The sequence below is a fragment of the Xenopus laevis genome, chromosome 8S (assembly GCF_017654675.1).
Source record: "Xenopus laevis strain J_2021 chromosome 8S, Xenopus_laevis_v10.1, whole genome shotgun sequence".
Taxonomy (NCBI): domain Eukaryota; kingdom Metazoa; phylum Chordata; class Amphibia; order Anura; family Pipidae; genus Xenopus; species Xenopus laevis.
Genome location: NC_054386.1, coordinates 74,247,541 through 74,254,608, shown reverse-complemented (window position 1 = coordinate 74,254,608; position 7,068 = coordinate 74,247,541).

The window sequence follows — 7,068 nt, the reverse complement described above, 5'->3', positions numbered from 1 at the left end:
GATCTAGTACAAGGTACTGTTTTACTATTACAGAGAAAAAGGGAAACAACATTTTTAAATTTGGATTATTTGATTATAATGTTGTCTATGGGAGACAGCCTTTCCGTACTTTGGAGCTTTCTGGATAACGGGTTTCCGGATAGCGGATCCCATACCTGTACAAAGTCTCTACGTATATATACTCTTTATAGTGGACCTGTCACCCAGACACACAAACCAGTCTGTTTAAAATTTAACATGAAATCCAATTTCTATTTTTATTGAAGCATTCATAGCTGTTGTAAGCTCATTTAAATATCTCAGCTGTCAATCAAATATTGTCTGTCCCTCCTCTATGCCTTAGAGGTGGGTAGACAATTACTTTCACTTCCCATTCAGCACTTCCTAGAAATCACTGCTCTCTCCACATTCCCTCAGATTTCTTCACCATTTAATTGTGTAACCAGGGCATGGGAATGGACATCAGGCTCCCCATTCTGGCGCACAACATTCTGAGATGATACAAGACTTGTCTTAACAGTGTCCACAAAATGGCTGCTGCCTGCTTGCTATAATTATGAATTCCCAGACTGACAGAAACAAGATAAAAATAATTTATATTGTGTAATTTAAGTTCCTTTTTGCTTGACTAATGTTATAAAATGTGATTTTGAATCATTTTTTTTGGGTGACGGGTCCCCTTTAAAATGTTCTATTTTTATACGAATTTGACTTAAAACATCATCTGATTTTCAAACAAGAAAACCTGGTTAAACAAATGAAACTCAAATTATTACCGTATATACTCGTGTATAAGCCGACCCGCGTATAAGCCGAGGTACCTAATTTTACCTATGAAACCCAGAAAAACGTATTGACTCGCGTATAAGCCTAGACACAACTCAGAAAAGTCTCAGAAATATCAAACAGTCGGTTTAATGTTAAAAATCAAGCCATGATGCTTAAAACATTAATTCATAAAAACAAGCACAAGTTTAAAAAAAAATGTAATTGATTGGCCAGGCAGCAGCTAGTCGTACCCATCTCATAACAAAGGGAACAAACATCCCAACAGATCCACTCAATAGCTGAGCCACATATATAAATAAAATACAGGTGCTAAGAGCAGCAGTGATGTTACCAGTACAAAGAGGCTCTGCCCTGAGCTCTGTTAACCACTCGAAGCCTCTAACTGCAACCCCCAGCGTTCTACTGACAGCAGAGGATTGTGGGAATTGTAGTTAACTGAGTCATTGTACAAGAGCTGTAAAGCAACAGATTGGATATCCTTATATTAGACCATGACATCAAAGGCTGAGATAGATGATAGAATGATAGATAGATAGATAGATGATAGATAGATGATAGATATGGGGCTAGCCAGGATAGTACAGTATGTAGTAGACAGTAGGAAGACAAAAAGTTAGGGGCCACGGGGAAACAGTAGAAGGCATGTTCCCCAGCGACTCTACCCCTAACCATACAGAGTGGCTGCTTCCCCCAGTTAAGTAGAAGGCGTCGTCAGGAGGTGTCAGGCCCCGTCATATGTAGCGACAGGGGGTGCCGGCTTTACTTCTAGCCCCCAACCAACTCAACTGCACACACAACATTCCACCACCGGGCCCAAGGCGGCTTAGAGGGAGGCGGGGGAGCCATTTTTACTTCCCAACCATCTCTCCTGAAAGTTTTTTTTAGACGCGATCGATGGCGGCTCCCCTGCACTGCGAGGGAGAATAAAGAGCGACTGCGCCACGGCAAGATAGAAGAAAAGCACCGAATGTAAAGCCTACCTGGCCGCAAGCAAATCCCGGCGTAAGGAAGGTCCAGCGTAGCGCAATGTGCGTGGAGGCGTTCTATTCCCTTGCTAGTGTAGAGGTAGAACTAGAGCTGCAGGCCCTGTTCCTGTTCCTCCTCCCCTCCGTCATGTCATCGTGATCAAACATGTCTGTGTGTTTTTCTCTGACTTCCTGATTGTGCTCCTGCCGCCCCGTCTATATACATGTATTGCCCATTGAAAGAGAACTACCACTCGCCCTTACTGAGAGTAAGGGGAGACGGAAGGCAAAGAGTAGCAGGTACTGGGGTGGGTTTGTTGGTGGGACGGAGGAGGGTTTAAAGGACCAGATGAAGAGCGGGACCCGCGTATAAGCCGAGGTAGGATTTTCAAGCACATTTTGGGTGCTGAAAATCTCGGCTTATACGCGAGTATATACGGTATATGTGGCCATATATTTATCTGGGAAAAAAATGATCTAATAACATATTTATGCTTGTGTCAAAAGTTAGTGAATCTTTAGGATTATCATATAATTTGAAGGTGAAATTTGAGGTTGGTGTTTTCAATCAGTGGGATGACAATCAGGTGCAAGTTAGAGACCCTGTTTTATTTTGGATCCAGCAAAGCCTGATAACACATACAACACATTTGTGGATGTGCATCATAGCTCGAACAAAGGTGGCGTCTGCGGATCACACCAAATACTCTATTCGAGAGCTTGAGTCACTTACTTTTGTCACACACAGATGTTATTGGATCATTTTTTTTCCATTAAATACTAGGGATGCACCGAATCGACTATTTTGGATTCGGCCGAACCCCCGAATCCTTTGCGAAAGATTTGGCTGAATACTGAACCAAATCCGAATCTTAATTTGCATATGTAAAAATATGTTACTTCTGTTTTGTGACAACGGGTCACGTGATTTCCTTTCCCGCCCCTAATTTGCATAAGCAAATTAGGATTTGGTTCTGCCGGGCCGATGGATTCGCCCGAATCCTGCTGAAAAAGGCTGAATCCTGGATTGGGTGCATCCCTATTAAACTAGTTGTTTAACTAGGTTTTCTTCAGCTACTTTTAAGATTTGTTTGAAAATCAGATGATGTTTTAGGTCACATTCATATGAAAATATAGAACATTTTAAAGGGTTCACAAACTACTTCCTTGATGATTGAATTTCCAGTTCCAATAAAACTGTCCAGTGGAGAATGGTGTCCCAGCTGCTATAAACCAGTAGTCACTGCCAATTCAAAGCTTGGTCAAACCAAAGTTCATCTATAGAATACAGGACCACTCCCTAGTGTAATATAGTTAAAACAAGTTTATTCCAAAAAAAAAAAAAAAAGCTAGTTTATGTTTTAAAATCTGCCCCTGAGAAAGTTTGTGATGAAACGCGTTGGGCATTACTGCAAGCTTGTTTGAGCAAATTGATCACTTTTATTCTAAATGCATTTTATTTTTTTTGGAATAAACTTGCTTCAACATCTATATCAGCAATTGAATTACCCGTAACCCTACCAAGAGAAATGCAGTGCAGCTACTGGATGAACAATGAAAGCGCAGCTTTGGGTGATAAGGAGTAGTGCAATTGAGAAATGTTGACATTCAAGGGAACTGCATTTTACCTCACTTTAAGCTTTAGGACAAATATCAGACACACCCAGCTGCTTAATATGCCTCCTGCCAGACCTAAGGTTAGAATTCCTTTTGGCGATTTTCTAATTTCTGTCACTTTTTCTACACAGAAGAAACTTTTTTTTTTTTCCACTTGACTTGTGTGATTAAATTACTCACCAGGGGGTTGGACCTCTCTATCCTTCCATGAGGGCAAATAAATATGTGAAAAATATCCTTCCTGACTCCAAAATGGCAATCGGACTAGTCTCTGGATCAACTTGGACTATGAGCTATTTCCCATAACCCTGTATTCCCTTACTTGCTAAAAAGCCATCCAACCCTTTCTTAAAGCTAAAAGGTATCTGATTCAGGGAGAGAATTCCACATCTTTATGGCTCTCACTGTGAAATACAATTCCGAATATATATCCAGAATCTCCTTTATTATAATCGGAATGGGTGACCTTGTGTCAGCTGGAAAGACCTACTGGTAAATAAAGCATTAGAGAGATTATTATATGATCCCCTTATATATTTATACATAGTTATCATATCACCCCTTAAGCGCCTCTTCTCCAGCGTGAACAACCCCAATTTGGCCAGTCTTTCCTCATAGCTAAGATTTTCAATACCTTTTACCATCTTAGTTGCCCTTCTCTGTACCCTCTCTAATACAATAATGTCCTGTTTGAGTGATGGAGACCAGAACTGTACGGCATATTCTAGATGGGGCCTTACCAGTGCTCTATACAGTGGAAGAATGACCCCCTCCTCCCGTGACTCTATGCCCCTTTTAATACAGCTCAAGACCTTATTTGCCCTTGATGCTGCTGACTGGCATTGCTTGCTACAGCCAAGTTTATCATCTACAAGGACTCCAAGGTCCTTTTCCATAATGGATTTGCCTAGTGCAGTCCCATTAAGGGTATAAGTGGCTTGGATATTTTTACATCCCAGGTGCATGACTTTACATTTATAGACATTGAATCTCAGCTGCCACTTAGCTGCCCAGATTGCCAGATTAAGACGACTTTACCATTCTGCGGCGCTCTTTGTTCTATGCTGTGCCATATGTTATTTGTTGAGGGGCACCTGGAAGGCAATTTTTGGCGCACTTCAGTTGCTGCTTCTATACTGACTCTAATGCACTAATAATTTCAATGAGCATCAATACAAATCTTACAGTTGTGTTCAGAATAATAGCATTACAATATCACTAACCTGATTAATCAATGTTTTTGGTAGAAATGATATATCTACATGGCAAATAATTTACTCGTAGGTGTAGTAGCGTAATAGAAAACCAACAGTCATGACATGCTGTGGATTCTGTGTAATTAAATCATTAATTGAGGCTTGTTCCAAATAATAGCAGTGTGGCGTTTAATTAGCGAGGTCATTCATTCTGTGAAAAAACAGGGTCAATTACGATCTTTCTTTGAAAAAAATCTTTCCAAGAGAGATTGTTTGTTTCAATACACGTGTGTAGAGCTGAATTGTCAGATATACAGGTAGAAACAATAGAATTCTACCTGTATCTGACGATTCAGCAGGAACAATGGCCGATGTTTGGGTGTCTTTAGAGGAGCATTCAACCCTGTAGAAAAAAAAACTGCCCCCCCCCCCCCGGGAAATGCCCACACTTTATACTTAACCCTTGTCACAGATTCTGGCATCGGACATCACGGCAGCCATCTTTGTGTCTTCTTCTGGCGCTTCGGCAATTTCCATCCAATTCGGCGTATGCGCAGTTGTCTAACTATGCATGCGCCGACATACCGATCTCCCAGTCAGCTTACAGAGGACCCGGAAGATGGATAACGTGACGTACGACGCCAGACTCTGCGACGAGGGGTAAGTATAAAGTATGGGGCATTTCCCCCGGGGGGGGGGGGGTGTACAGGGTTTTTTTTCTACAGGGTTGAATTCTCCTTTAAAAGGCACCTGTCAAAATTTTCCGTTTAGCCCGATCAAGGAGCCAAGGATCAAAGTCTTCTGCTGATATCGGTCGGCTCTTTTCCCACCATACACACACCAAATATCATACGAAAATTCATTTCATATGATATCTGTTTGTCTATGGCCACCTTAAGGAAGGAAGGCAGCAAATGTGCTGGTTATAGTGTATTTCTCTCTGAAAATCTGAGTAAAATGGGTCGTTCCAGACATCGTTCAGAACGGCGTAATTTGATCAGCTTTAAAAAGTTGATCAGAGAGGCGAAAACATAAAGAAGTGCAGAAAATAATAGGCTGCTCAGCTAAAATGATCTCAAATGCTTTAAATGGCAACCAAAACATGTTTTGTGAAAAAGGCAACAATGTATGTTTTGTATATAGGTTACTTTATTAATCCTTCATCTGATTGATAATATATCATAATCACCAGAACAAGTGCTGTACAATCACAGCTGTTAAATCCAAATCCACAAACATCTTCAATCCAGTTTGTGTTATTGTTTTTTACACCAGCCTACAGCAAAGTTAAAGCATTTTTGGCAGTTAAACTCCATTTATTGGCATTTGCTAAACACAAAAGTGGTAAAACCAGTTCTAGATATAAAAGAAAAGTCTCTATCCTTCCCGTGGAACTTGGTCAACACCGGTCTGTGCCAGGATCGTAATTGTAGCTAAGACTAGACAAACAATGCAAAACATATGGCAGGTATTTGTAGAGTACTCAGAACATTGCACACATACTAGTAAAGGCTTCCTGGCACATATATGTTTATAATACACAAAAGCCATGAATATCTTGTAAATTATATCCTTATAAACGGTGAGTTCTGATGTCATTTCTGTCACATGACTCACTGAAACTTGTGTATTATAATAAATAAAGTACCCCCAGTTGTAAAATATGAGGATATTATAAGTTACCTCGGAGTTCCATGACCTGTATAAAAACACTCGGCCTTCAGCCTCGTGTTTTTATATGGTCATGAAACTCCTCGGTAACTTGTATTGTAAGATTATTTTAAATGAGAGGTTTGTGTAGTTGCGTTAAGCTGATCACACAGGTATGCGTTACCCAACTGCAGGGAATATTTGCAATAAAAACATTTTCCGAGTTGATATTCACAGAAAATATTATCTCTGGAATTCGACTACATAAAAGTGTTCTTTTTTTTTTTGTAGTGCATTATGTAAATGCAGAATATACCCTGAAAGACTGAATGTAGAGAGAAGCAGGAATTGAGCCAAAATGGAAGTGGCATTTTTCCCTGACAGCAGCATTTTTTTTTTTTTTTTTTTACCGATGTCATTTTGTCAACTTTGTTTTGATTTTAAGACAAAAAACAAAGATGATGAGTGATGATCACAGTGATATTGTTTATTTCAGGACTTCTTAGCTCTGTATATTAAATCACGTCTGTCCCAGTTGCAGGATTTATTTTATGTAAATCAGCGACGTTTTATACATAAATGTCTAGGCCTTAAAAAAAAAATAAAAGGACCATAAACATTCCTACATTGAGAAATATACATGTAGACAGATAATGATACTTTTTAGGAATCTTAAACTAAGTTTGCTTGTATATTTGGATGTCACACACACACATACATGGTTCAGGGTTTTCCTGACTGCAGCCTGCACCCGCCCGCGATTCCGGGGTCCTTTTATAGACCCGCCCCGCCAATGACGTCACAAAAGGGGCAGGCGCAAGACTATAAAATCGGAACCCGGAAGTCGGCCA